The sequence below is a fragment of the Drosophila ananassae genome, chromosome XR, assembly GCF_017639315.1.
Source record: "Drosophila ananassae strain 14024-0371.13 chromosome XR, ASM1763931v2, whole genome shotgun sequence".
Taxonomy (NCBI): domain Eukaryota; kingdom Metazoa; phylum Arthropoda; class Insecta; order Diptera; family Drosophilidae; genus Drosophila; species Drosophila ananassae.
Window position 1 is genome coordinate 12,132,782 of NC_057932.1, and position 15,620 is coordinate 12,148,401.

Genomic DNA, 15,620 nt, shown 5'->3' on the forward strand with positions numbered 1-15,620 from the left:
GCAAAAGCTAAAAAGCCTATATTTTCCCTAAAATATCCCTAGTTGACAACTCGATACCCATGTCTGCTTTCGTGTCTACTACTCGATACGGACAACCTTGTTCTCTTGGTCCAGTACCTGTCAACTACTAGTAGTGGAATTACCCCGGCCACGTATATATAAATTTCTTACACAGCTGTCTCGTAGTTGGGCACAAGGGTTTGTGTAGGGTAGTTGACATGTCAAATACCTATCCACGTGCCTGTCCGGTACCCTGGCCCGACTGGGCAATCCCCCACGATTCACCCTGGATCCCCCGGATCACCCCGGAACCCAACCGGAAAGCTAGAACAAGCGGCTCGGAATTTTGTACTGAAATTTTTGAAAATGTCCTCTCGGCCCGGAATTCGATTTCAGGCATGAATCAGGTCAGAAACCGCCCGGATTTCGAATCCGGATTCCGGCGTGAAAATTGTCTCGAAATCGCCCCTGATTCAGACCTGAATTTCAGAGCGGAATCAGCCCCGAAAAGAAAGCATGAATCAGCCATGAAAAAGAAGAAAAAAAAGAAAGAAAAAAAAAAATAAATTTAATATTATTCAATAAATTATTTTTAATACATACTGATTACTGTGTTAAAAATATTTGGAAACGCCCTTAATGATTCATTCACTCCGTCAATATTAAAGTCCACCAAAATCTGTTCGGAAAAAATTAGTTTTAAGCTTTGGGACAATTTGTTCCTGCCCAATAATGACTTTATTGCTTGAATCTACAAGATTCGAAAACAATAAATCTTAAAAAACAGGAAAGTAACGCTAACTTCGGATGGAGCCGAATTTGATTTTCCTTGCAGATAGGTAGCAGCTTATTTAATTATATATATATCGGATCGTATATACTTGGCCGATCTTTATTTATTCTTTATAGGGTCGGAGATGTCTCCATCACTGCGTTGCACACTTTTGACCAGAATTATAATACCCTCTGCATGGGTATAAAAACAAAAATGATGAGTTTCCATTAAAAGGAAACTTTCTTTCTTACATAGGCATGTACAGTCAGCGCCACAAAAAAAGCCGCACTTTGAAGGCTTACGAATTTTTACCTTTCAGGTCCTGTGGTTTCATTATATGATTGTGGATTCGCCCGATTTTTTTTTTAACAAGTTAACTGATGGTATGTTAATAAAAGTGTATACCAGTGTTATAATAATGAAAAAATTCAACGAAAACTATTTTTTTTCAATTGAACACCTTGTTAACTATAAAAAAAAATTTAAATCTAGGCAATTTAACAATAGACATATTTTTTAATTTAGCTTAATACTTAGTAATTTCACCTTTGGCCCTAATTACAGCTTTTACCCTCTCGATCATAAAATCGTAAATGGAACACAAATATTCCTTCGTTATATCGTGTATTCCAACTTTTTCTATAATTTGATTTAGCTCTTCCATAGTTTTGGGCTTTTGCTTTCTTATTTTGGCACCCATATAGACCCAAAAATTCTGGATTGGATTAAGGTCTGGGCTGTTTCCTGGCCAATCTAAGGACTTCATGCCCAATTTCTCCATCAAATTTGTTATCTTTAGATAGAAAAATGTTAAATTTAACTAAATAAGTTGTTTTGATAACAATCGGACACTGAATAACTCAGAGATCGCGCTCGATAGCATGGTGCAGAATCATCCTGAAAAATGGGTTTTTCATCTTCTTCACTTATGGACTCAATGCTAGGCACAACTCCACTTAAAATTATTTCTTTGTATTTTTCTGCATTGACCATACCCTGAACCATTAAAATTGATTCAGATTTATATTTGGATATGCATCCCCCTACCATAACATACGGTGAATGCTTTACTGTAGCTATGCAGCAATTTGCAGAATAACGTTCCCCACGTTTACGGCGCACCTTGAGGATTCCATCAGATCCAATGAGATTAAATTTGGACTCATCTGAAAATAGTACTCTTGACCAATCAGAAGCAGTCCAATTTTCCTTGTCCTTGGCCCAGTTTAGACCATTTTTTTTCATTCGCGGATTCAAAAGTGGCTGTTTTGCAGGTGATCCTGCAAGCATTCCCGTAGAGTTAAGTCGACGTTGAACAGTTCGCTCCGAAATATCTTTTGAAAACTGTTCATGTACCTCAGATCTTATCTGCACTGCAGTTTTAAAACGATCCTGCAGGCTCGTTCTCATAATAAAGCGATCTTCACGTGGCGTGGTGCATTTTTTTTCACCTGTTCCTTTTTTCCTTTTTACTTCAGCTATCTAACGATATTTTTTTAAAAAACGACGCACTGAGCTTTCATTGAAATGTGTTTCAGCCGCTATTTGCCGATTTGACACATTTTGTTCAGCCAATAAAATAATTTTTTCTTTATCGCGATCAGTGAACAGCTTTTGCTTCGGCATGATTTTATAGGTGTCTTTACAAAAAAAATTCTACCAAAAGCAACTTAAGCAACAGCGCTCTTCAAATGACAAAATTATGTCGAAAATAGTCAAGGGAAACCCCCCTAAAAAAATAAGGCCCAGAGAATAAAATTTAGGAGAGGAGATAAAATTTAAGTGCGGCTTTTTTTGTGGCGCTGACTGTATGTTTCCTTCCTTAATCGCCCGTTCCAAATTAAAGAGTTCCAGGTCCCCTGGAACTGGAAAAGTTTGGCCTATGTTGATGCCTTTAGTTTCCTTTTTGAGGAAAACCCCAAGGAGAGCTGTCAATTTCGCCACTTGCTCTGTATTGGCCTTTAATTGTTCGGTAAGCTTTTTATTGCTCTCCTCCAACGAGGAGCGCAAAAGGCTCACCTCTGCCTTGAGGTTTGCTACTTCATCGCCCTTATCCTCTTTTGGTGCCGCTACTTTCCAATAATTCTATTGCGTGGGGTAAAATAAATTTAAAAAAAAAGAAAGGAAAGCTAACTTTGAGCGGATCCGAAGTTTATATACCCTTGCAGCTATTAACTATATATATATCAGATCGTATATAGTTGGCCGATCTTTACTGCGATCTTTCACTGCGTTGCACATTTTTGACCAAAATTATAATACCCTCTTCAAGGGTATAAATAAACATAAATATTCTTAATTATTATTATTTTATATTTGTTTACCGTCCATGTTGAAAACAACTTTCCTCAATTTTTTTGGGGGTTGGTCCGACATTCTAAAAAAAAGGTTTTTTTTAATGTTTTGTAATTAAATTAATCTGTATTGATACATTGATACCTTCGAACCATGGTAGGTGAATCTTCCTAGATACCCAAAGCGCCGTCGCTAAGGGCATGCCCGATTCGTATTAGAAAATACGCCTACGGACTAAACACCTCCGTATTCAAAAAAAAAAATTTATATAAAAAAAAACCGAATGCTAAATAAAACCTATGAATAATGCAAATATGGTGCTAGAACCAATTCGCCCTTACATGGCATCGCTACAGCTTTTCTTTGAAAATTTGAAACATTAAATCTTTCCTCTTTCGATGCCATATCAAAACTTCCTAAGCAAATACCTAAAGCTAAAGAAGTTACAGGGCTATCATAAAAGCTCCTAATATTTATCATCCTTCTACCTAAAATGAAAATTCCTTCTGTATCTGCTTCAAATCCATCTACCTCAATCGGGATGTTATCTAAAACAAAACAAAAACAGTCTGGTCTTTTATTCCTAAGTGTGCATCCCTTTAATTTCAATAAATGACCTATAAGCTTTATATCCTCCTCCTGTTGGCTTTCGGACAAATTTTTTTAAAGTGTGCAAATAATTTTCAAAAGAATAAGACGATCCTAAAACCGGATCTCCGATTTGTTTTATGGTGTCTTTTACATGAAGCAAGCCGTGAACATTGTGGGAGACACTGCTTTCTCCAAAAATTATAGGAAAATTAGCAACAAACAGATCCAGCATCCGTTGAGCCGTTTCCAAGTTGGAATCTCGCTGGACGTGAGATGAAAGCATCCTGTATGAACTGTGCAACAAAAGAAATAAATAATACTGGTCATCATTAACTGTATCTTTAAGAGATACAATGCCAGTGTACAAAAGAAATTGCCGAAATTCTGTGGCTTTCCAATGTGGAAATTCATTCAATGTTCTCGGCTTGGGTGCAAACTCTCCTGGAACATGACTGTGCATTGATTCTTGAATTTCTGATATTATTTTTTATTCAATTTTGAAACTATATATTATTTTTCTAATTTATTATTATTAATTCTATTCAAAAATTTTCGCATGACGCCTAATTCAATAAGGTGCATGCAATCCAAAGGGACTTTTGTTACCATCAAGACCCCCAGTTTTTCAAAAACGGACTGAAAAGCTAAATATTCTACTTTATGATGGTGACGGTATGTCCTGTCACGAAAATTTTCATCTGTAATCAATTCACCACGTTCAGTGCTGAATGTCAATACAGAATCTATTTTTTGGGTGCATTTGCTACAGCTGTGACTGGACGTATGTCCAGGAGTACCAGTAAGAAATGCCCTAGCAGGTGCATCCCAAACGATTGCTCTAATATTTATAAAAATTTGTTTATTTGAAATGGTTAAACCATTTTTAATAATCTCGGACAACTCAGACACAAAATTAGACAAAAATTCTTCGCAATTAAGGGGCTTATTATGACCATTAAAAACTCCAATTGGCAATACGGGACGGGTGGAAATATTATTAATTCTAATTAAAATAGGCCATAGTTGCGCCCTAGGACTTTTAAAAAGAGGAAGTCCGTCAATATTTAAATCAATGCTCAGACAATCAGGTAATCGGGGATAAACTGATAATTTACTTAATTGTTTGGATAATCCGATATGCAAGTAGGAACCGCCCGCTACTTTACTAATATCGGGTTTTTCCGAACAATTAAATTTATAAAAGGGCTTAACATTCATCTTATGAGAATTCAGAATCTCAATAAGATCTATAGCACATGATCCTGTTGGCTTATGTTTTAAATACCAATCTTTTAATTGATTATTTAAATCACAACCACCATGATCGTGTCCACCTAAGCTACCAATGTCTACTACATTATCTCCTATTTCTTGTTGACCTATTATTGGCTCCAAAGGAACCCTATTGCCTCTTGCACTTGGCCCTGGTTCTAAATCTACGCCCTCATTTCCTATTATACTATGCCTTACTAACCCTATGCCGACTCAAAAGAGCCTTCCTCTCTTTTCCTAACAGACGACGCATTTGTCTGGAGCCAACTTTTTTATTATTATTACTCATTTTTTTAAAGAAAAGTTTACTAAAATCCCTAAACATTTGCGTATTTTATTTTTTTTTGTGTATTTTATTTTTTTTATTATTTTTATATATATTTTTATTAAAATTATATATATTTATAAATTAAGAAAAAAGAAAAATATTAGAATTATAATTAATATGCATAAGTTAAATTTTTTGTATACGGTAATATGTCTGGTGATAATGATTATTTCGTGTAATTATTTATAAAATTAAAAAAAAAAATTTTAATTAATTATGTTCAAATTTTTTTTCAGTGTAGAGTTTTTTTCGGTACTTGCACCTCTCCATTAAATTTTTTTGTCGATGCACGCAATTTTCTCATTACCTCCACCACACCGCTCATATTTCAATTTTCAATAACTTATAATATTTTATATTATCATTGCAAATAAGCATTGTTCCATTCGATGGGAAAATCGCCGGAATCGCAATCACTTATTTGCAAATGAATTATAACATATTATAATATTATAAAAGCACAAAAACTTACCTGAGATAAATATTAAAATCACTTCCGCACGCTGTCAAATCACAAAGCAAATGCGATGAGAACGGAGGCAAACGTAAAGAGCTCAAAATGAACTGTCGTATACCAGGGTATATCCGACTATAGAAATGCCTCTTATATTACAATAAACGGCACGTAATAAGAAATTAATATTTTGCCGATGCTTACACTAAAAAGATATTATTTATTTACTAAAAAATTAAACTCTTTAACTTACATATATATTTATTGAAATGATATAAAATACATATAAATATTCGCCCAACAGTGTGAAAGGGTATGCAAAAGTCAATACAAAAATACATTTTCCCTCTGATACAAATTTGTTGTCCCTTTTTTTTACATGGCACACTTATTAGTATCGATCTCTATAAAACTTGTCGAAACCAAAAACAAATATTAAGCTTCAAACATCGAACGTCAGCAGAGACCCGACAGAATTTGTTCCCCTCCTTTTTTTCGAAGTTTGAAGGGCAAAACCTTATTGAATTGTTTTTGTTTTTTTGAACGAAATTTACATTCGGGCCGGAAAAGTCGGTGCCTGGAATTTCAGTACTGCTGGGTTTTTCTGCAGGTCTGCTAGGTCTTTGTTCCACCAAGGAACTGTGTGTGTGTGTCTGTAGAGTAAGCTTTGTGGTATTGCAAGGTGTGCAGTTTTCATAATAATTTTGTTGATATGGGCAGTTTCTTTGTTCATGTTGGATGAGGGGGGACATAGGTTATTGTTGTGGGCGTGGGTTGCAAATTTGTCCCAGTTTGCTTGGTTTATTTTAAAATTTGTTGTATTTTTGTATGTTCTGGTGTCGATCGGGAAAAGGGTGATTAGAATTGGGAAGTGATCACTTCCATGGAGGTTGTCTGTTATAGTCCAGTTTGTGCATGGGGTGAGTGAGGGGAAACAGAAGCTAAGATCAATGTTGTGAATGTTTTGTTGGTGACTTGTCATTTAAAGGGGTTAGTCGGGATTGTTTTATGAATTTGGCTACTATGTTACCTCTTGAATTAGAGTTTGTCGATCCCCAATTTTGGTGCCAGCTATTGAAGTCCCCAGTTATCATGACCGTTTCGTTGTTGAAGCTAACTACGTTGTTCAGGTTGTGGCGTGAGAAGGATTTGCTGGGTGAAATGTAGATGGAACAAGTTAAAAGTTTTGTTTTGATTTAATATACACTGCTATTCGTCGTTGATTTTACTTTGCGAGTGTTATATAGATTTGTGGATTAGTAGGGCTACTCCTCCAAATTCTGTTAGATGGGGTGTTTGTTAGTATTACGTAGTTTATCGGTGTAGGTAAGTAGTGAAGATGTATGTGTGTTTCTTGTAGTGAGATGATGTGTGGCGAGTGTGATTTAATGAGTAGTTTTATCAATTGTAGTGTAACAATTGTAAATGTTCAAAACAATCGAAGAATTAGCGGGGCACGCTATAGGATCCGGCTGTGCTCGTCGGCTTTGGGGGTGGTGGTCTTTCTTTTGGCCAGACTCTATTATTGATACACATTTTTATTACTAAAGCTAGAATTGAGCGTGTTTGCGACAAACTAAGAAAACCGGAAGAAATCGGAAGAATAATTCGGAAGAGAAATGACAGACAGACACACAGAGAGACTACTACTAGTTTAGCGAGACACTGATGTTGCTGTGCTTGCGAATTGCCCACCCTACCTACGATCACGGCCGCTAGAGCATCGCTATGGTGATCCCTAATACGCCCTAATAATTTGGGCCAACACCAGCTGAGTTCAGTCAACAAAGAAATTTTTAGCTATTCATGATTTTAATCCTGTTCGTTGCTATGAGATGCATGAGTTTGATGCACAGTTATTTCTACTCATAATGTTAGGATTTTAGTTTAATTAATAATAGTTAACTTTTAGATATCGTATATAATTTAGATATCGACTTAAACTACGAGTAACTGTTTTACTTTCATAATATTCTCATTCGTTTTCGTTAAGTTTTGATTGGTTTAAATTTACTTAGCTATGATTAAAAAGGAAAAATTAATTGAGGTAGGTTTATTCATCCCCCACCAGGGCTTTTGAAATTATAGAATGTCTGACTTTTCCAAATCTGGTGTCAGAAACAGGAATATAAAAGAATAAGGAGTTGATGACTTACAGTTCTTACAATCCTGCGACAAAATATCGATCCTCGTGATGCATCTGTAACTTAGCGTTATGGCTCGTGGCATTGTTGCTATAAATTTTTCAGAATTTAAAAAAAATGTACATGAGCTGCAGTAAAAGATTAGCCTAAACCCATTTGCCTCACTTAAGTTCTTAAAAATTTTACTTCGCTTATAATCAATAACTTTCTTCACTATTTATACAAATTTCTTTGAACTTTACATATTATTTTTAATTTTGCAGAAGGCACTGTTTAAATTGTACAGATTTCAGAGAAATCGGAGTATAACATTTATTCCGATTGAGTTTTTACAATTTTTATATTCAATAATTAACTTTTAATTCAACTAGCCATTCTTTTTACAATATTGTTGGCTTTTTAAATTTTTCAATAAAAGAACTCTCTTCAGCTCAGAAAAAACGACAGCTGTGAGCTGAGAGAGACACACAAAAATAGGGTTAAATCCGTTCTCGGGTCACTGACCCACCCTAACACATGCTTAGCGGCTGATTTCACAGAACTTTCACTAATTTATTTCACTTGTGGCATAGGATGGAAGATTTATTTCCGCGAAGAAATAGGTGTGTGTGTGTGTATTGGTGTGGGGTTCTTGCCCCCTTAGGGCCTTCCTCTTGCTGCTCGCAACTTTTCCCTCACTTTCATTTTCCCCACTAGAATTCGCCACTGGAGATTTGTTGGTTTATGAACGAACAGTCTGAACCACTCGGCAGACTAGCCTTCCTCGATCTAAATAAAATCAAAATATTTCTCTACTAATTGCCACTGTGTAGAGATTTACTTAACTTACACGAAAACTGCCACAACACGGACTTGCCAAATTGGGCTCCCAAAATTTTCCGTCGTCCGTCCGTAAAATTGGCTCCCGTGGCTGCAGTTTATGTCCACCGACTATGACTCCGCTGAATATGCACGTCCTTTTGGTTCCTTGTTCCAAGTCGAAAAGAATTTGGAAATCCGGAACCAAAAAAAAATGTGTGCCGGCAAACGAGAAAAATTTGCAATTGATCAGCTGATCTTGCACCCACGCTTACCAACACACGTAAACGTTAGCAACCGATTAGCTACGTAAGCTTTGTAACTATCGACTACAAAACAATCAGCTTTTGTCAGGTCTCCACCCTTTTGCTCTAATTTGACAAATTTGAATATTTTGGCTAATATATATTACACCGTCTTCGGTCCCCGATACAAAGTATCAGCTGGTTGTAGTTGTTGGAGTATCCCTTTAAATTCCATTGTAGTATTTTTAATGACATATTTGATTGGTTTGTTTGTGTTTGTTTTAAAGTGTTGGTGCTAGTAGGGTTTGTTCTTTGGCTTTTAGGGTTTTAGAGAGATTGGGTTTTACTTTGGTTTGGCTTCTGAGTATGCGGGCGTTAGCTAATGTAGATGGTTTTTGAGAGTCGTAGCTTGTAATTAAGTCCATATCTTCGCCTTCGTCGTATAAATAGTAGGTTAAAGAGGTGCGTTTAGGTAGGTTTTTGGTTTATGTAATTTTGCCGTCTAATTCTTTGAGGAGATCGTCAATAGAATTTGTGCTTGCTTTGATTTCTTTTGCTGGGGTGCTTTGGGGTTGAACTTCAAGTATTTTGGTGGGGCTAGCTGTGTGTGTTGTATTCCTTAGGGTTTGAGAGTAAGAGGATTCCAGAATGGAATTGTGACGAGCGAGGTATATTGAGCGTGCCGTTTTGTGGTCCACCCTTTCAGTGCTTTTGATAGGTATAAGTTCCTGTTCTTTAAGAGCTAATATATACGCAGCACTTGTAGCGCACAGTGGATCCACAGGATGATTGCTACTCATTAGCAATGGCGGTCCACCCCAGGATAGTGGCAGCGTGCAGGCCGCACCGACGCCGCTATGTGGGACCGGCCCGACCCCGTATGTTGGGGCCTCACCGCTCGATGTGGCTAATGGCGGTCCGCTCCAAGATGGCGGCCCCACTGATGGCGCCATTTGCGCTTGGGCCAACTGCGATTGGCGCGCGATCGGCGGTACTCGCATGATTTAAGGCTTAAACCTTCCTCAGCTCGTTCTCCAACGCCGTGATCCTTTCCAGCAGTTGCAACGTGAGTGGCTGGCCCACCTCCGGCTCCGAACTCGCAGCTGTGACAGCAGTACTCCTTGGTTGGGACGCTACTGTAGTCACCGTTGTGGCTGGGCGAGAAATGGCCGCCGCCGTGGTTATATTCACCTGCGGCCGGTTTCCTGCTCCACCACTCGCTTGCTGCTGATCCGCACGCGTTGATATAGGGGTGGCTTCCCCTTTGTTCAGCCGGGAACTCCTCCTGGGTGAATGCTGCATCTCCAAATGGTCCAAATATGGCGCTGCCCCAGCGCTCCAAAATGGCGGACCTGTGCCTTCTGGCCGCTGGCTGCGGCCGCTGATGCTTGGCGCTCCTTGCGCCTCCTGACCGCTGGCTGCGGTCTCCTCAACTGACGCTGGCTGCGTCTCCCTGTCGCTGGCTACGTCTCCCTGTCGCTGGCTGCGTCTCCCTGTCGCTGGCTGCGACTACTCTACTCGTACGGGAATCGCCCTCCGCGCGCTCCTGGCAACTCTTTAGCTGGTCGTCAAGTCGTCCTCCAGCGCAAGTTGCCCTTACAGTCTCCCTAGGACTGCGAATAAAAGATGTTGTTTTGTCTAATGTGGAGTTGCCTTTAAACGGCTCCCCACAAACGTAGGTCCAATGAAAAAAGATGCTTTAAGGGCCTATGGCCGTGGCAGACGGGCGTTTTATTCTGAAATTTCTTAATTAGTTTCACAATACAGAATCTTAATCTAAATCTTATTCTTATTGCAGTGTGCCCTCCTACAATAAACCTTTTTTCAATGATTTAAAAAAAACTCTTTCAGTTATATGCTGGTCTGTCATACAACTACGGGAGTTACAGGCAACACATTGGCAGAAGCCAACCGTTCAGATGGAACCGAACTTCCAGGCGTGATAAGGTAACTTAATGCCACCTTCGTTGCCGCGTTGCAAATTTGTGGTGTTGCCGCTGGTTTTTATCACTTTTAGGCACAATGTGCATTTTGCAGATGTAGTTTTCCTTTCTGTATAAAACTCTTTTGCCGAACTCATTTTTCACCACTTTTGTTTTCACTTTCTGTCTTAAGAGTTACCAAACATAAAATATCGGAAATACCAACTCAACAATATTATTATCGACTATTTTTGCCCAAAAAATATCCCGATAATAATATTTTTCTTAAGAGAAAATATATCGATATATTGATATTTTGATATATTTCCGACATCCCTTCTAGCATCCAAAAGTTTTTTAGTTGCTAATGATGCTGTTTTCAAAGCATAGTCGTGGACAAAGCATAGTGGACAAAGTGAACTGTCACTTTTTAAACAGTGAATTGGAGCTTGATGTCCATAAGTCGCATGTAATTGCATCGTTTGAAGTGCCTTCTAACATAATTGCCAGCTTTCCGGAGGTTTCCTTATACAAGTTCATCATTAGTACATCCCTTACATGTGTTATCTCTTATTTTCCGGGGAACGGCTAACTTCCAATTGTCTATTCCAATCAGCAACATTGGTTCAGCATCCGTATATGATGCGATCGGTAATCTTTGCAGGTGAGTGTATTTTTTAGTTAACTCCTTGATGTCCAGCGTTTGCTTTGGTAATCCTAAATTTTGTACTGTATATATGTTGTTTAACCAATAGGTTCTGTTGGTGCCCATGCTAGAGACTTTTATGTTAAAGCGAACGGATTCGTTCTCCCTTCTTGTCGTTTGATTCGTCCACTGCATGCAGATGGGATCTATAGTACCTTGGATGTTTAACTTTTTGAAGAGTTTTTCGTCTATAAGTGTGACCGATGACCCTTCATCTAGAAATGCAAATGTGTCAATATAGGAGCTATGAGTGTACATTTTGATCGGAACGATACGAAAATATTGTTCCCCTCCGGGTGGATTAGTTCGGTGTGAAGAGACGATGTTAGGGTTCGCATGGCCTTTGTGCTGCAGAGGGTGGTGTCTCGACTCGCATCCTCCGATCCCACACAACTGAGTTGAAAAGCACCTGCGACCATGGATCTTCAAGCATTTGAAGCAAAGCTTGTATTCCCTAACCATTTCCTGCTTCTTTTCGTAAGGGAGCTTTTGGAATGCCTCGCATTCAGTGATAGGATGGAGTGTACTGTTGCAGGCGTTGCAGTGGATGGCTTCCCTTTGCGAAGCGTTGTACTCCGAGTTATCTTTTGCATCCATGCTGTACTGGACGTGGGTGTGTACGTTGCTGGCCCTGGAGTAAATTGACGGCGTCACTGTGGATGCTGCTTCGGCGATTGTATAGAGCCAGTCGCTGAACGACTTAATCAATGCAGCGCTTGAGTCTTTTGGGAGCATAGCCCAGGTCAGTTTGTAATGGCTGGGAAGTTTGTCTACCAACTCTCTCAACAGCAAGGTGTTGTTTAGGTGGTGATTAAGCTGACAAGCCTCCATTTTAGCACAAATATTTCGTACTTCTAAGGCATAATCTATGAGAGTGTCAAGTCGTTCCTTATTGATAAAGATTTTTCACGCCTTTTCAATTAATCTCTCTAGTATCTGATCGGGACGTCCGAAGAACGTCTTGAGCGTGTTTATCACGTCAGGGACCATAACGGGAAGCAGAAGCTTATCTCTTACAAGTTCGAGTGCCTTTCCCTTGAGGCATTTTTGGAGTCGTAGCATATTTTCGACATTTGAAAACCCAGCTACACTGAGGAACGCAGGCCAGTCATCCGGATTGCCGTTGAATGTCGGTAGATCGGGTGACAGTATTTGACGTGCTGACAGCTGGGTACTTGTAGGCCCGAATGGTGTGGTCAGAGCGGCTCCACTTTGCTGAGCTAGTATATTGTACTTTTGTTCGATGTAGCTTTGATCGGCCTGCCGATTTTCCTCTAGCATTTGTAGCATTAAAGTATTGTTTTGTATCAAAATATGTTCATTGGCACGTTCAGCTTGTAAAGAAGTCGGCAGTTCCTTGTGCTGTTTTTTCACAGCCCCGGTCGAGTGTCCCGATGTCGGGGCGATGTTGGAACGGTCTAGCGAAACGGTTCTTTGCGAAGCGGCACTTTGGACAGCGGCTGTGTCGGCGTCAGTCAGCGCGGTTGGGTCAGGTGGCGGTTTACTGCAGGAGACGCACTTCCATCCTTTTGTATTCTGGGTGTTCTCGTCTCGAACGCAGCCAAAGTGGTACCACGTCGTGCAAATATCGCAATGCACCCATATAATGTCTTTGCCGGAACCACTCTTTTTGCATGCACTGCATTCCGTTTGGTTGTATTCACGGGATATCATGGTTATTACTTCTGTTCTTCTTGCTTCTTGTCTTTGTTGTATCTATGCCTGTTTTCAGCCTTATTAGACAAGAAAGAATTCGTTTTTCGCGGTGACTACTCGCTAATATTCAACTTCGACGCCTGTGTGTATGTGGTCCGATGATGCAGCGGAACTTCTTCGTTCATGTATGAATAAATACGTATGCGGCAATAAACCAAAGATCACACACGGGGAGTTTGAGTAAGATTTTTTAAAGGTTGTTGCAGCCCAGGATGTGTTGAAATCAAAACAAATATTAATAGCACGCTTTTAGGACTAATTTAAATGTTTATTTAATCAAAAGTTTACGAGCTTTAAAAAATCTTGTTCGTCTTTCGGCTTCTTCTGTGGCTAACGATTTGAGATGACATTTTCCAATTCGCTTGTTCTGCTACTCACAACTCGTTCGTTATTTTACCATATGTTGTCGTGTGGCGCTAACAAAGATATTTCTCAATAAGTGGAGCTACCACCAAATTATTATTTTTTTTCAAAATTGGCTCAAACGATTTATCATATTCAATCATTGTGGATTGCTCTTGATATGGCGGAACTTTTGATTTACCTCCTGGATTTGGGATAATCCGCGTTTTTAAGATATTTCTCAATAAGTGGAGCTACCACCAAATTATTTTTTTTTCATAATTGGCTCAGACGATTTAACATATTCAATCATTGTTGATTGCTCTTAAGATGGCGCAACTATTAATATACATCCTGGATCTGAGATAATCCGCGTATTTAAGATATTTCTCAATAAGTGGAGCTACTACCAAATTATTTTTTTTTCAAAATTAACTCAAACGATTTAATATATTCAATCATTGTTGAGTGCTCATGAGATGGCGCAACTATTGATATTCCTCCTGGATCTGAAATAATCCGCGTATTTAAGATATTTCTCAATAAGTGGAGCTGCCACCAAATTATTTTTTTTTCAAAATTGGCTCAAACGATTTAACATATTCAATTATTGTGGATTGCTCTTGATATGGCGCAACTATTGATATACCTCCTGGAGCTAGAATAACCCGCTTATTTAAGATATTTCTCAATAAGTGGAGCTACCACCAAATAATTTTTTTTTCTATATTGGCTCAATCGATTTTATTTATTTAATAATTGTAGATTGCTCATGAGATGGCGCAACTATTGATATTTATTTATTTATTTATTATTAAAGATAGAGAAGTTTACAAAACTAGACTAACTTAGTTGGTAAAGCGCTGGCGGCAAGGCCTTCGGCTTTTAAGGTTAATGATATTTAAGTCTATTACATAGTATGATTACATATTGTTTGTTGTATTTAGGCTACTTAGTTGTTAGATTTTATTTATGTACATTTTGAGTATTTTTAAATTTTGTGGTATATGTAGGTTTGAAGTTTTTAAGAAGATTAAGATTTTTTCTAAATTATCAGGGTTGAGTTCGTTAAGGAGATTTAATGGGTTTGTATTTTTGAAGATGGATAGTTTTATAGGGAGGAGTGATGGGCATGAATTAAATAAGTGTAGTATGGTATTGTCGCCTTGGCAGAAGGGGCAAGGTGTGGTTTGGTTTTGGTTAAAGTAGTGCTCGTGTGTCAGTTTAGTGTGTCCTAGTCTGAGGCGTGTTATTTTAATTTGGTCTAGTCTGCTTGATTTGGGATGGAAGGATCTGCCATAACTGTCGATGTTTGATTTGTCTTTGTTGATGTTTTTGTACCATTGATTGCATTGTTCTATGTTTAGTTTATTTCTTGTTAGGAATTCTAGTTTTAAGTGTCTGTTTATGTCTGTTAAATTAATGTTTGGGGTGTAAATAAGGGGCATATTGCATGTCGATTTTGCTGTTTGGTCGGCTAGTTCGTTGCCTGCTATGCCTACATGACCAGGGATCCACAATAGTTTAATTTTTGGGGCTAGTTTTGTAAGGAGTGATCTGATTTTGTTGGAGTAAAAATTGTTGTTGTTTGTGTTTTTTATGGCGTCTATTGCTGAGAGAGAGTCAGAGCAGATCATAAACTTTCCCCTTGTGTTTTTGACTTTGTCGATCGCTACTAATATGGCTATTATTTCTGCGGATAGTACTGATGAGTGTGGGGGTAGGATACCATATTTAATAATATATGTATCTGTTGTGATAGCATATGATATAGTGGAGTTCATTTTTGATCCGTCCGTAAATATGAATTTGTGTTTTTTATGGCTGTCTTTGGTATGTTCGTATAGTTTCCTGTATGTGTCTGGTGGAGTGGTTTGTTTTTTGTGCACTCTAAATGTTGTGTCTATGAGGTTTGGGAGATCCCAAGGTGGCTGGTATTTCTGTAGTTTAACTGGTTCGTAGGGTAGGTTTAGTGCTTGGCAAAGGTTTATTGTGCGGTCTATGATTGATGGGATCTTTTTTGGTTTATTTT

At 38.4% G+C, this 15,620-nt stretch overlaps 1 long non-coding RNA gene across 1 annotated transcript; it reads right to left on the minus strand.

The window, feature by feature from the left end:
• Positions 1-345: 345 nt before the first annotated feature.
• Positions 346-5,807, minus strand: LOC123257632. The gene is made up of 3 exons (XR_006507748.1): positions 5,734-5,807; positions 3,100-3,152; positions 346-679 (listed from the first exon to the last, which is right to left on the minus strand). It is a non-coding gene; the product is annotated as an uncharacterized LOC123257632 (long non-coding RNA).
• Positions 5,808-15,620: the final 9,813 nt, after the last annotated feature.